Source organism: Pelobates fuscus, chromosome 3, assembly GCF_036172605.1.
Source record: "Pelobates fuscus isolate aPelFus1 chromosome 3, aPelFus1.pri, whole genome shotgun sequence".
In the NCBI taxonomy this organism is placed as follows: Eukaryota; Metazoa; Chordata; class Amphibia; order Anura; family Pelobatidae; genus Pelobates; species Pelobates fuscus.
Window position 1 is genome coordinate 133519905 of NC_086319.1, and position 15318 is coordinate 133535222.

Genomic DNA, 15318 nt, shown 5'->3' on the forward strand with positions numbered 1-15318 from the left:
GTGTAAGCTAATAGCAGTCAGTGTCCTTAAAGCGGGTGTGTCAGGCCTGCCTTCAGCGTGTGCCCTGCAGACCCCTGCCAGTGTACTTTGACAGTTGCCACTCATATCTGGTGTCTCTATAGCGTGCTTTTACCAAGAAAAAAAGTTTTCCAGTGTAAGCTAATAGCAGTCAGTGTCCTTAAAGCGGGTGTGTCAGGCCTTCCTTCAGCGTGTGCCCTGCAGACCCCTGCCAGTGTACTTTGACAGTTGCCACTCATATCTGGTGTCTCTATAGCGTGCTTTTACCAAGAAAAAACGTTTTCCAGTGTAAGCTAATAGCAGTCAGTGTCCTTAAATCGGGTGTGTCAGGCCTTCCTTCAGCGTGTACCCTGCAGACCCCTGCCAGTGTACTTTGACAGTTGCCACTCATATCTGGTGACTCTGTAGCGTGCTTTTACAAAGCAAAAAAGTTTTCCAGTGTAAGCTAATAGCAGTCAGTGTCCTTCAAGCGGCTGTTTCAGGCCTTCAGCGTGTGCCCTGCAGACCCCTGCCAGTGTACTTTGACAGTTGCCACTCATATCTGGTGTCTCTGTAGCGTGCTTTTACAAAGCAAAAAAGTTTTCCAGTGTAAGCTAATAGCAGTCAGTGTCCTTAAAGCGGGTGTGTCAGGCCTGCCTTCAGCGTGTGCCCTGCAGACCCCTGCCAGTGTACTTTGACAGTTGCCACTCATATCTGGTGTCTCTATAGCGTGCTTTTACCAAGAAAAAAAGTTTTCCAGTGTAAGCTAATAGCAGTCAGTGTCCTTAAAGCGGGTGTGTCAGGCCTTCCTTCAGCGTGTGCCCTGCAGACCCCTGCCAGTGTACTTTGACAGTTGCCACTCATATCTGGTGTCTCTATAGCATGCTTTTACAAAACAAAAAAGTTTTCCAGTGTAAGCTAATAGCAGTCAGTGTCCTTAAAGCGGGTGTGTCAGGCCTTCCTTCAGCGTGTGCCCTGCAGACCCCTGCCAGTGTACTTTGACAGTTGCCACTCATATCTGGTGTCTCTATAGCATGCTTTTACAAAGCAAAAAAGTTTTCCAGTGTAAGCTAATAGCAGTCAGTGTCCTTAAAGCGGGTGTGTCAGGCCTTCCTTCAGCGTGTGCTCTACAGACCCCTGCCAGTGTACTTTGACAGTTGCCACTCATATCTGGTGTCTCTGTAGCGTGCTTTTACAAAGCAAAAAAGTTTTCCAGTGTAAGCTAATAGCAGTCAGTGTCCTTAAAGCGGGTGTGTCAGGCCTGCCTTCAGCGTGTGCCCTGCAGACCCCTGCCAGTGTACTTTGACAGTTGCCACTCATATCTGGTGTCTCTATAGCGTGCTTTTACCAAGAAAAAAAGTTTTCCTGTGTAAGCTAATAGCAGTCAGTGTCCTTAAAGCGGGTGTGTCAGGCCTTCCTTCAGCGTGTGCCCTGCAGACCCCTGCCAGTGTACTTTGACAGTTGCCACTCATATCTGGTGTCTCTATAGCATGCTTTTACAAAACAAAAAAGTTTTCCAGTGTAAGCTAATAGCAGTCAGTGTCCTTAAAGCGGGTGTGTCAGGCCTTCCTTCAGCGTGTGCCCTGCAGACCCCTGCCAGTGTACTTTGACAGTTGCCACTCATATCTGGTGACTCTGTAGCGTGCTTTTACAAAGCAAAAAAGTTTTCCAGTGTAAGCTAATAGCAGTCAGTGTCCTTAAAGCGGGTGTTTCAGGCCTTCAGCGTGTGCCCTGCAGACCCCTGCCAGTGTACTTTGACAGTTGCCACTCATATCTGGTATCTCTGTAGCGTGCTTTTACAAAGCAAAAATTTTTCCAGTGTAAGCTAATAGCAGTCAGTGTCCTTAAAGCGGGTGTTTCAGGCCTTCAGCGTGTGCCCTGCAGACCCCTGCCAGTGTACTTTGACAGTTGCCACTCATATCTGGTGACTCTGTAGCGTGCTTTTACAAAGCAAAAAAGTTTTCCAGTGTAAGCTAATAGCAGTCAGTGTCCTTAAAGCGGGTGTGTCAGGCCTGCCTTCAGCGTGTGCCCTGCAGACCCCTGCCAGTGTACTTTGACAGTTGCCACTCAAATCTGGTATCTCTATAGCGTGCTTTTACCAAGAAAAAAAGCTTTCCAGTCTAAGCTAATAGCAGTCAGTGTCCTTAAAGCGGGTGTGTCAGGCCTTCCTTCAGCGTGTGCCCTGCAGACCCCTGCCAGTGTACTTTGACAGTTGCCACTCATATCTGGTGTCTCTGTAGTGTCCTTTTACAAAGCAAAAAAGTTTCCCAGTGTAAGCTAATAGCAGTCAGTGTCCTTAAAGCGGGTGTTTCAGGCCTTCAGCGTGTGCCCTGCAGACCCCTGCCAGTGTACTTTGACAGTTGCCACTCATATCTGGTATCTCTGTAGCGTGCTTTTACAAAGCAAAAATGTTTCCAGTGTAAGCTAATAGCAGTCAGTGTCCTTCAGCGTGTGCCCTGCAGACCCCTGCCAGTGTACTTTGACAGTTGCCACTCATATCTGGTGTCTCTATAGCGTGCTTTTACCAAGAAAAAACGTTTTCCAGTGTAAGCTAATAGCAGTCAGTGTCCTTAAAGCGGGTGTGTCAGGCCTTCCTTCAGCGTGTGCCCTGCAGACCCCTGCCAGTGTACTTTGACAGTTGCCACTCAAATCTGGTGTCTCTATAGCATGCTTTTACAAAACAAAAAAGTTTTCCAGTGTAAGCTAATAGAAGTCAGTGTCCTTAAAGCGGGTGTGTCAGGCCTTCCTTCAGCGTGTGCCCTGCAGACCCCTGCCAGTGTACTTTGACAGTTGCCACTCATATCTGGTGTCTCTATAGCATGCTTTTACAAAACAAAAAAGTTTTCCTGTGTAAGCTAATAGCAGCCAGTGTCCTTAAAGCGGGTGTGTCAGGCCTTCCTTCAGCGTGTGCCCTGCAGACCCCTGCCAGTGTACTTTAAAAGTTGCCACTCATATCTGGTGTCTCTATAGCGTGCTTTTACCAAGAAAAAAAGTTTTCCAGTGTAAGCTAATAGCAGTCATTGTCCTTAAAGCTGGTGTGTCAGGCCTTCCTTCAGCGTGTGCCCTGCAGACCCCTGCCAGTTAACTTTGACAGTTGCCACTCATATCTGGTGTCTCTATAGCATGCTTTTACAAAACAAAAAAGTTTTCCAGTGTAAGCTAATAGCAGTCAGTGTCCTTAAAGCGGGTGTGTCAGGCCTTCCTTCAGCGTGTGCCCTGCAGACCCCTGCCAGTGTACTTTGACAGTTGCCACTCATATCTGGTGTCTCTATAGCGTGCTTTTACAAAGAAAAAAGTTTTCCAGTGTAAGCTAATAGCAGTCAGTGTCCTTAAAGCGGGTGTGTCAGGCCTTCCTTCAGCGTGTACCCTGCAGACCCCTGCCAGTGTACTTTGACAGTTGCCACTCATATCTGGTGTCTCTATAGCGTGCTTTTACCAAGAAAAAAAGTTTTCCAATGTAAGCTAATAGCAGTCAGTGTCCTTAAAGCGGGTGTGTCAGGCCTTCCTTCAGCGTGTACCCTGCAGACCCCTGCCAGTGTACTTTGACAGTTGCCACTCATATCTGGTGACTCTGTAGCGTGCTTTTACAAAGCAAAAAAGTTTTCCAGTGTAAGCTAATAGCAGTCAGTGTCCTTCAAGCGGCTGTTTCAGGCCTTCAGCGTGTGCCCTGCAGACCCCTGCCAGTGTACTTTGACAGTTGCCACTCATATCTGGTGTCTCTGTAGCGTGCTTTTACAAAGCAAAAAAGTTTTCCAGTGTAAGCTAATAGCAGTCAGTGTCCTTAAACCGGGTGTGTCAGGCCTGCCTTCAGCGTGTGCCCTGCAGACCCCTGCCAGTGTACTTTGACAGTTGCCACTCATATCTGGTGTCTCTATAGCGTGCTTTTACCAAGAAAAAAAGTTTTCCAGTGTAAGCTAATAGCAGTCAGTGTCCTTAAAGCGGGTGTGTCAGGCCTTCCTTCAGCGTGTGCCCTGCAGACCCCTGCCAGTGTACTTTGACAGTTGCCACTCATATCTGGTGTCTCTATAGCATGCTTTTACAAAACAAAAAAGTTTTCCTGTGTAAGCTAATAGCAGTCAGTGTCCTTAAAGCGGGTGTGTCAGGCCTTCCTTCAGCGTGTGCCCTGCAGACCCCTGCCAGTGTACTTTGACAGTTGCCACTCATATCTGGTGTCTCTATAGCATGCTTTTACAAAGCAAAAAAGTTTTCCAGTGTAAGCTAATAGCAGTCAGTGTCCTTAAAGCGGGTGTGTCAGGCCTTCCTTCAGCGTGTGCTCTACAGACCCCTGCCAGTGTACTTTGACAGTTGCCACTCATATCTGGTTTCTCTGTAGCATGCTTTTACAAAGCAAAAAAGTTTTCCAGTGTAAGCTAATAGCAGTCAGTGTCCTTAAAGCGTGTCAGGCCTTCATTCAGCGTGTGCCCTGCAGACCCCTGCCAGTGTACTTTGACAGTTGCCACTCATATCTGGTGACTCTGTAGCGTGCTTTTACAAAGCAAAAAAGTTTTCCAGTGTAAGCTAATAGCAGTCAGTGTCCTTAAAGCGGGTGTTTCAGGCCTTCAGCGTGTGCCCTGCAGACCCCTGCCAGTGTACTTTGACAGTTGCCACTCATATCTGGTGACTCTGTAGCGTGCTTTTACAAAGCAAAAAAGTTTTCCAGTGTAAGCTAATAGCTGTCAGTGTCCTTAAAGCGGGTGTGTCAGGCCTTCCTTCAGCGTGTGCCCTGCAGACCCCTGCCAGTGTACTTTGACAGTTGCCACTCAAATCTGGTATCTCTATAGCGTGCTTTTTCCAAGAAAAAAAGCTTTCCAGTCTAAGCTAATAGCAGTCAGTGTCCTTAAAGCGGGTGTGTCAGGCCTTCCTTCAGAGTGTGCCCTGCAGACCCCTGCCAGTGTACTTTGACAGTTGCCACTCATATCTGGTGTCTCTGTAGTGTCCTTTTACAAAGCAAAAAAGTTTCCCAGTGTAAGCTAATAGCAGTCAGTGTCCTTAAAGCGGGTGTTTCAGGCCTTCAGCGTGTGCCCTGCAGACCCCTGCCAGTGTACTTTGACAGTTGCCACTCATATCTGGTATCTCTGTAGCGTGCTTTTACAAAGCAAAAATGTTTTCAGTGTAAGCTAATAGCAGTCAGTGTCCTTAAAGCGGGTGTTTCAGGCCTTCAGCGTGTGCCCTGCAGACCCCTGCCAGTGTACTTTGACAGTTGCCACTCATATCTGGTGTCTCTATAGCGTGCTTTTACCAAGAAAAAAAGTTTTCCAGTGTAAGCTAATAGCAGTCAGTGTCCTTAAAGCGGGTGTGTCAGGCCTTCCTTCAGCGTGTGCCCTGCAGACCCCTGCCAGTGTACTTTGACAGTTGCCACTCATATCTGGTGACTCTGTAGCGTGCTTTTACAAAGCAAAAAAGTTTTCCAGTGTAAGCTAATAGCAGTCAGTGTCCTTAAAGCGGGTGTTTCAGGCCTTCAGCGTGTGCCCTGCAGACCCCTGCCAGTGTACTTTGACAGTTGCCACTCATATCTGGTATCTCTGTAGCGTGCTTTTACAAAGCAAAAATTTTTCCAGTGTAAGCTAATAGCAGTCAGTGTCCTTAAAGCAGGGGTTTCAGGCCTTCAGCGTGTGCCCTGCAGACCCCTGCCAGTGTACTTTGACAGTTGCCACTCATATCTGGTGTCTCTATAGCGTGCTTTTACCAAGAAAAAAAGTTTTCCAGTGTAAGCTAATAGCAGTCAGTGTCCTTAAAGCAGGTGTGTCAGGCCTTCCTTCAGCGTGTGCCCTGCAGACCCCTGCCAGTGTACTTTGACAGTTGCCACTCATATCTGGTGACTCTGTAGCGTGCTTTTACAAAGCAAAAAAGTTTTCCAGTGTAAGCTAATAGCAGTCAGTGTCCTTAAAGCGGGTGTGTCAGGCCTGCCTTCAGCGTGTGCCCTGCAGACCCCTGCCAGTGTACTTTGACAGTTGCCACTCAAATCTGGTATCTCTATAGCGTGCTTTTACCAAGAAAAAAAGCTTTCCAGTCTAAGCTAATAGCAGTCAGTGTCCTTAAAGCGGGTGTGTCAGGCCTTCCTTCAGCGTGTGCCCTGCAGACCCCTGCCAGTGTACTTTGACAGTTGCCACTCATATCTGGTGTCTCTGTAGTGTCCTTTTACAAAGCAAAAAAGTTTCCCAGTGTAAGCTAATAGCAGTCAGTGTCCTTAAAGCGGGTGTTTCAGGCCTTCAGCGTGTGCCCTGCAGACCCCTGCCAGTGTACTTTGACAGTTGCCACTCATATCTGGTATCTCTGTAGCGTGCTTTTACAAAGCAAAAATGTTTCCAGTGTAAGCTAATAGCAGTCAGTGGCCTTCAGCGTGTGCCCTGCAGACCCCTGCCAGTGTACTTTGACAGTTGCCACTCATATCTGGTGTCTCTATAGCGTGCTTTTACCAAGAAAAAACGTTTTCCAGTGTAAGCTAATAGCAGTCAGTGTCCTTAAAGCGGGTGTGTCAGGCCTTCCTTCAGCGTGTGCCCTGCAGACCCCTGCCAGTGTACTTTGACAGTTGCCACTCAAATCTGGTGTCTCTATAGCATGCTTTTACAAAACAAAAAAGTTTTCCAGTGTAAGCTAATAGAAGTCAGTGTCCTTAAAGCGGGTGTGTCAGGCCTTCCTTCAGCGTGTGCCCTGCAGACCCCTGCCAGTGTACTTTGACAGTTGCCACTCATATCTGGTGTCTCTATAGCATGCTTTTACAAAACAAAAAAGTTTTCCTGTGTAAGCTAATAGCAGCCAGTGTCCTTAAAGCGGGTGTGTCAGGCCTTCCTTCAGCGTGTGCCCTGCAGACCCCTGCCAGTGTACTTTAAAAGTTGCCACTCATATCTGGTGTCTCTATAGCGTGCTTTTACCAAGAAAAAAAGTTTTCCAGTGTAAGCTAATAGCAGTCATTGTCCTTAAAGCTGGTGTGTCAGGCCTTCCTTCAGCGTGTGCCCTGCAGACCCCTGCCAGTTAACTTTGACAGTTGCCACTCATATCTGGTGTCTCTATAGCATGCTTTTACAAAACAAAAAAGTTTTCCAGTGTAAGCTAATAGCAGTCAGTGTCCTTAAAGCGGGTGTGTCAGGCCTTCCTTCAGCGTGTGCCCTGCAGACCCCTGCCAGTGTACTTTGACAGTTGCCACTCATATCTGGTGTCTCTATAGCGTGCTTTTACAAAGAAAAAAGTTTTCCAGTGTAAGCTAATAGCAGTCAGTGTCCTTAAAGCGGGTGTGTCAGGCCTTCCTTCAGCGTGTACCCTGCAGACCCCTGCCAGTGTACTTTGACAGTTGCCACTCATATCTGGTGTCTCTATAGCGTGCTTTTACCAAGAAAAAAAGTTTTCCAATGTAAGCTAATAGCAGTCAGTGTCCTTAAAGCGGGTGTGTCAGGCCTTCCTTCAGCGTGTACCCTGCAGACCCCTGCCAGTGTACTTTGACAGTTGCCACTCATATCTGGTGACTCTGTAGCGTGCTTTTACAAAGCAAAAAAGTTTTCCAGTGTAAGCTAATAGCAGTCAGTGTCCTTCAAGCGGCTGTTTCAGGCCTTCAGCGTGTGCCCTGCAGACCCCTGCCAGTGTACTTTGACAGTTGCCACTCATATCTGGTGTCTCTGTAGCGTGCTTTTACAAAGCAAAAAAGTTTTCCAGTGTAAGCTAATAGCAGTCAGTGTCCTTAAACCGGGTGTGTCAGGCCTGCCTTCAGCGTGTGCCCTGCAGACCCCTGCCAGTGTACTTTGACAGTTGCCACTCATATCTGGTGTCTCTATAGCGTGCTTTTACCAAGAAAAAAAGTTTTCCAGTGTAAGCTAATAGCAGTCAGTGTCCTTAAAGCGGGTGTGTCAGGCCTTCCTTCAGCGTGTGCCCTGCAGACCCCTGCCAGTGTACTTTGACAGTTGCCACTCATATCTGGTGTCTCTATAGCATGCTTTTACAAAACAAAAAAGTTTTCCTGTGTAAGCTAATAGCAGTCAGTGTCCTTAAAGCGGGTGTGTCAGGCCTTCCTTCAGCGTGTGCCCTGCAGACCCCTGCCAGTGTACTTTGACAGTTGCCACTCATATCTGGTGTCTCTATAGCATGCTTTTACAAAGCAAAAAAGTTTTCCAGTGTAAGCTAATAGCAGTCAGTGTCCTTAAAGCGGGTGTGTCAGGCCTTCCTTCAGCGTGTGCTCTACAGACCCCTGCCAGTGTACTTTGACAGTTGCCACTCATATCTGGTTTCTCTGTAGCATGCTTTTACAAAGCAAAAAAGTTTTCCAGTGTAAGCTAATAGCAGTCAGTGTCCTTAAAGCAGGTGTGTCAGGCCTTCATTCAGCGTGTGCCCTGCAGACCCCTGCCAGTGTACTTTGACAGTTGCCACTCATATCTGGTGACTCTGTAGCGTGCTTTTACAAAGCAAAAAAGTTTTCCAGTGTAAGCTAATAGCAGTCAGTGTCCTTAAAGCGGGTGTTTCAGGCCTTCAGCGTGTGCCCTGCAGACCCCTGCCAGTGTACTTTGACAGTTGCCACTCATATCTGGTGACTCTGTAGCGTGCTTTTACAAAGCAAAAAAGTTTTCCAGTGTAAGCTAATAGCTGTCAGTGTCCTTAAAGCGGGTGTGTCAGGCCTTCCTTCAGCGTGTGCCCTGCAGACCCCTGCCAGTGTACTTTGACAGTTGCCACTCAAATCTGGTATCTCTATAGCGTGCTTTTTCCAAGAAAAAAAGCTTTCCAGTCTAAGCTAATAGCAGTCAGTGTCCTTAAAGCGGGTGTGTCAGGCCTTCCTTCAGAGTGTGCCCTGCAGACCCCTGCCAGTGTACTTTGACAGTTGCCACTCATATCTGGTGTCTCTGTAGTGTCCTTTTACAAAGCAAAAAAGTTTCCCAGTGTAAGCTAATAGCAGTCAGTGTCCTTAAAGCGGGTGTTTCAGGCCTTCAGCGTGTGCCCTGCAGACCCCTGCCAGTGTACTTTGACAGTTGCCACTCATATCTGGTATCTCTGTAGCGTGCTTTTACAAAGCAAAAATGTTTTCAGTGTAAGCTAATAGCAGTCAGTGTCCTTAAAGCGGGTGTTTCAGGCCTTCAGCGTGTGCCCTGCAGACCCCTGCCAGTGTACTTTGACAGTTGCCACTCATATCTGGTGTCTCTATAGCGTGCTTTTACCAAGAAAAAAAGTTTTCCAGTGTAAGCTAATAGCAGTCAGTGTCCTTAAAGCGGGTGTGTCAGGCCTTCCTTCAGCGTGTGCCCTGCAGACCCCTGCCAGTTTACTTTGACAGGTGCCACTCATATCTGGTGTCTCTATAGCATGCTTTTACAAAACAAAAAAGTTTTCCAGTGTAAGCTAATAGCAGTCAGTGTCCTTAAAGCGGGTGTGTCAGGCCTTCCTTCAGCGTGTGCCCTGCAGACTCCTGCCAGTGTACTTTGACAGTTGGCACTCATATCTGGTGTCTCTGTAACGTGCTTTTACAAAGCAAAAAAGTTTTCCAGTGTAAGCTAATAGCAGTCAGTGTCCTTAAAGCGGGTGTGTCAGGCCTTCCTTCATCGTGTGCCCTGCAGACCCCTGCCAGTGTACTTTGACAGTTGCCACTCATATCTGGTGTCTCTATAGCATGCTTTTACAAAACAAAAAAGTTTTCCTGTGTAAGCTAATAGCAGTCAGTGTCCTTAAAGCGGGTGTGTCAGGCCTTCCTTCAGCGTGTGCCCTGCAGACCCCTGCCAGTGTACTTTGACAGTTGCCACTCAAATCTGGTATCTCTATAGCGTGCTTTTTCCAAGAAAAAAAGCTTTCCAGTCTAAGCTAATAGCAGTCAGTGTCCTTAAAGCGGGTGTGTCAGGCCTTCCTTCAGAGTGTGCCCTGCAGACCCCTGCCAGTGTACTTTGACAGTTGCCACTCATATCTGGTGTCTCTGTAGTGTCCTTTTACAAAGCAAAAAAGTTTCCCAGTGTAAGCTAATAGCAGTCAGTGTCCTTAAAGCGGGTGTTTCAGGCCTTCAGCGTGTGCCCTGCAGACCCCTGCCAGTGTACTTTGACAGTTGCCACTCATATCTGGTATCTCTGTAGCGTGCTTTTACAAAGCAAAAATGTTTTCAGTGTAAGCTAATAGCAGTCAGTGTCCTTAAAGCGGGTGTTTCAGGCCTTCAGCGTGTGCCCTGCAGACCCCTGCCAGTGTACTTTGACAGTTGCCACTCATATCTGGTGTCTCTATAGCGTGCTTTTACCAAGAAAAAAAGTTTTCCAGTGTAAGCTAATAGCAGTCAGTGTCCTTAAAGCGGGTGTGTCAGGCCTTCCTTCAGCGTGTGCCCTGCAGACCCCTGCCAGTTTACTTTGACAGGTGCCACTCATATCTGGTGTCTCTATAGCATGCTTTTACAAAACAAAAAAGTTTTCCAGTGTAAGCTAATAGCAGTCAGTGTCCTTAAAGCGGGTGTGTCAGGCCTTCCTTCAGCGTGTGCCCTGCAGACCCCTGCCAGTGTACTTTGACAGTTGCCACTCATATCTGGTGTCTCTATAGCGTGCTTTTACAAAGAAAAAAGTTTTCCAGTGTAAGCTAATAGCAGTCAGTGTCCTTAAAGCGGGTGTGTCAGGCCTTCCTTCAGCGTGTGCCCTGCAGACCCCTGCCAGTGTACTTTTTACAGTTGCCACTCATATCTGGTGTCTCTATAGCGTGCTTTTACCAAGAAAAAAAGTTTTCCAATGTAAGCTAATAGCAGTCAGTGTCCTTAAAGCGGGTGTGTCAGGCCTTCCTTCATCGTGTGCCCTGCAGACCCCTGCCAGTGTACTTTGACAGTTGCCACTCATATCTGGTGTCTCTATAGCATGCTTTTACAAAACAAAAAAGTTTTCCTGTGTAAGCTAATAGCAGTCAGTGTCCTTAAAGCGGGTGTGTCAGGCCTTCCTTCAGCGTGTGCCCTGCAGACCCCTGCCAGTGTACTTTGACAGTTGCCACTCATATCTGGTGTCTCTATAGCATGCTTTTACAAAGCAAAAAAGTTTTCCAGTGTAAGCTAATAGCAGTCAGTGTCCTTAAAGCGGGTGTGTCAGGCCTTCCTTCAGCGTGTGCCCTGCAGACCCCTGCCAGTGTACTTTGACAGTTGCCACTCATATCTGGTTTCTCTGGTGCATGCTTTTACAAAGCAAAAAAGTTTTCCAGTGTAAGCTAATAGCAGTCAGTGTCCTTAAAGCGGGTGTGTCAGGCCTTCCTTCAGCGTGTGCCCTGCAGACCCCTGCCAGTGTACTTTGACAGTTGCCACTCATATCTGGTGACTCTGTAGTGTGCTTTTACAAAGCAAAAAAGTTTTCCAGTGTAAGCTAATAGCAGTCAGTGTCCTTAAAGCGGGTGTTTCAGGCCTTCAGCGTGTGCCCTGCAGACCCCTGCCAGTGTACTTTGACAGTTGCCACTCATATCTGGTGTCTCTGTAGCGTGCTTTTACAAAGCAAAAAAGTTTTCCAGTGTAAGCTAATAGCAGTCAGTGTCCTTCAAGCGGGTGTGTCAGGCCTTCCTTCAGCGTGTGCCCTGCAGACCCCTGCCAGTGTACTTTGACAGTTGCCACTCAAATCTGGTATCTCTATAGCGTGCTTTTACCAAGAAAAAAAGCTTTCCAGTCTAAGCTAATAGCAGTCAGTGTCCTTAAAGCGGGTGTGTCAGGCCTTCCTAAAGCGTGTGCCCTGCAGACCCCTGCCAGTGTACTTTGACAGTTGCCACTCATATCTGGTATCTCTGTAGCGTGCTTTTAAAAAGCAAAAATGTTTCCAGTGTAAGCTAATAGCAGTCAGTGTCCTTAAAGCGGGTTTTTCAGGCCTTCAGCGTGTGCCCTGCAGACCCCTGCCAGTGTACTTTGACAGTTGCCACTCATATCTGGTGTCTCTATAGCGTGCTTTTACAAAGCAAAAAAGTTTTCCACTGTAAGCTAATAGCAGTCAGTGTCCTTCAAGCGGGTGTGTCAGGCCTTCCTTCAGCGTGTGCCCTGCAGACCCCTGCCAGTGTACTTTGACAGTTGCCACTCATATCTGGTGTCTCTATAGCGTGCTTTTACAAAGCAAAAAAGTTTTCCAGTGTAAGCTAATAGCAGTCAGTGTCCTTAAAGCGGGTGTTTCAGGCCTTCCTTCAGCGTGTGCCCTGCAGACCCCTGCCAGTGTACTTTGACAGTTGCCACTCAAATCTGGTGTCTCTGTAGCGTGCTTTTACAAAGCAAAAAAGTGTTCCAGTGTAAGCTAATAGCAGTCAGTGTCCTTAAAGCGGGTGTGTCAGGCCTTCCTTCAGCGTGTGCCCTGCAGACCCCTGCCAGTGTACTTTGACAGTTGCCACTCATATCTGGTGTCTCTATAGCGTGCTTTTACAAAGCAAAATTGTTTTCCAGTGTAAGCTAATAGCAGTCAGTGTCCTTAAAGCGGGTGTGTCAGGCCTTCCTTCAGCGTGTGCCCTGCAGACCCCTGCCAGTGTACTTTGACAGTTGCCACTCATATCTGGTGTCTCTATAGCGTGCTTTTACAAAGCAAAAAAGTTTTCCAGTGTAAGCTAATAGCAGTCAGTGTCTTTAAAGCGGGTGTGTCAGGCCTTCCTTCAGCGTGTGCCCTGCAGACCCCTGCCAGTGTACTTTGACAGTTGCCACTCATATCTGGTGTCTCTATAGCGTGCTTTTACCAAGAAAAAAAGTTTTCCAGTCTAAGCTAATAGCAGAAAGTGTCCTTAAAGCGGGTGTGTCAGGCCTTCCTTCAGCGTGTGCCCTGCAGACCCCTGCCAGTTTACTTTGAAAGTTGCCACTCATATCTGGTGTCTCTATAGCGTGCTTTTACCAAGAAAAAAAGTTTTCCAGTGTAAGCTAATAGCAGTCAGTGTCCTTAAAGCGGGTGTGTCAGGCCTTCCTTCAGCGTGTGCCTTGCAGACCCCTGCCAGTTTACTTTGACAGTTGCCACTCATATCTGGTGTCTCTATAGCATGCTTTTACAAAGCAAAAAAGTTTTCCAGTGTAAGCTAATAGCAGTCAGTGTCCTTAAAGCGGGTGTGTCAGGCCTTCCTTCAGCGTGTGCTCTACAGACCCCTGCCAGTGTACTTTGACAGTTGCCACTCATATCTGGTTTCTCTGTAGCATGCTTTTACAAAGCAAAAAAGTTTTCCAGTGTAAGCTAATAGCAGTCAGTGTCCTTAAAGCAGGTGTGTCAGGCTTTCATTCAGCGTGTGCCCTGCAGACCCCTGCCAGTGTACTTTGACAGTTGCCACTCATATCTGGTGACTCTGTAGCGTGCTTTTACAAAGCAAAAAAGTTTTCCAGTGTAAGCTAATAGCAGTCAGTGTCCTTAAAGCGGGTGTTTCAGGCCTTCAGCGTGTGCCCTGCAGACCCCTGCCAGTGTACTTTGACAGTTGACACTCATATCTGGTGACTCTGTAGCGTGCTTTTACAAAGCAAAAAAGTTTTCTAGTGTAAGCTAATAGCAGTCAGTGTCCTTAAAGCGGGTGTGTCAGGCCTTCCTTCAGCGTGTGCCCTGCAGACCCCTGCCAGTGTATTTGACAGTTGCCACGCATATCTGGTGTCTCTATAGCGTGCTTTTACAAAGCAAAAAAGTTTTCCAGTGTAAGCTAATAGCAGTCAGTGTCCTTAAAGCGGGTGTTTCAGGCCTTCCTTCAGCGTGTGCCCTGCAGACCCCTGCCAGTGTACTTTGACAGTTGCCACTCAAATCTGGTGTCTCTGTAGCGTGCTTTTACAAAGCAAAAAAGTTTTCCAGTGTAAGCTAATAGCAGTCAGTGTCCTTAAAGCGGGTGATTCAGGCCTTCAGCTTGTGCCCTGCAGACCCCTGCCAGTGTACTTTGACAGTTGCCACTCATATCTGGTGTCTCTATAGCGTGCTTTTACAAAGCAAAAAAGTTTTCCACTGTAAGCTAATAGCAGTCAGTGTCCTTCAAGCGGGTGTGTCAGGCCTGCCTTCAGCGTGTGCCCTGCAGACCCCTGCCAGTGTACTTTGACAGTTGCCACTCATATCTGGTGTCTCTATAGCGTGCTTTTACAAAGCAAAAACGTTTTCCAGTGTAAACTAATAGCAGTCAGTGTCCTTGAAGCGGGTGTGTCAGGCCTTCCTTCAGCGTGTGCCCTGCAGACCCCTGCCAGTGTACTTTGACAGTTGCCACTCATATCTGGTGTCTCTATAGCGTGCTTTTACAAAGCAAAAAAGTTTTCCAGTGTAAGCTAATAGCAGTCAGTGTCCTTAAAGCGGGTGTGTCAGGCCTTCCTTCAGCGTGTGCCCTGCAGACCCCTGCCAGTGTACTTTGACAGTTGCCACTCATATCTGGTGTCTCTATAGCGTGCTTTTACCAAGAAAAAAAGTTTTCCCGTGTAAGCTAATAGCAGTCAGTGTCCTTAAAGCGGGTGTGTCAGGCCTTCCTTCAGCGTGTGCCCTGCAGACCCCTGCCAGTGTACTTTGACAGTTGCCACTCATATCTGGTGTCTCTGTAGTGTCCTTTTACAAAGCAAAAAAGTTTCCCAGTGTAAGCTAATAGCAGTCAGTGTCCTTAAAGCGGGTGTTTCAGGCCTTCAGCGTGTGCCCTGCAGACCCCTGCCAGTGTACTTTGACAGTTGCCACTCATATCTGGTATCTCTGTAGCGTGCTTTTACAAAGCAAAAATGTTTTCAGTGTAAGCTAATAGCAGTCAGTGTCCTTAAAGCGGGTGTTTCAGGCCTTCAGCGTGTGTCCTGCAGACCCCTGCCAGTGTACTTTGACAGTTGCCACTCATATCTGGTGTCTCTATAGCGTGTTTTTACCAAGAAAAAACGTTTTCCAGTGTAAGCTAATAGCAGTCAGTGTCCTTAAAGCGGGTGTGTCAGGCCTTCCTTCAGCGTGTGCCCTGCAGACCCCTGCCAGTGTACTTTGACAGTTGCCACTCAAATCTGGTGTCTCTATAGCATGCTTTTACAAAACAAAAAAGTTTTCCAGTGTAAGCTAATAGCAGTCAGTGTCCTTAAAGCGGGTGTGTCAGGCCTTCCTTCAGCGTGTGCCCTGCAGACCCCTGCCAGTGTACTTTGACAGTTGCCACTCATATCTGGTGTCTCTATAGCATGCTTTTACAAAACAAAAAAGTTTTCCTGTGTAAGCTAATAGCAGTCAGTGTCCTTAAAGCGGGTGTGTCAGGCCTTCCTTCAGCGTGTGCTCTACAGACCCCTGCCAGTGTACTTTGACAGTTGCCACTCATATCTGGTTTCTCTGTAGCATGCTTTTACAAAGCAAAAAAGTTTTCCAGTGTAAGCTAATAGCAGTCAGTGTCCTTAAAGCAGGTGTGTCAGGCTTTCATTCAGCGTGTGCCCTGCAGACCCCTGCCAGTGTACTTTGACAGTTGCCACTCATATCTGGTGACTCTGTAGCG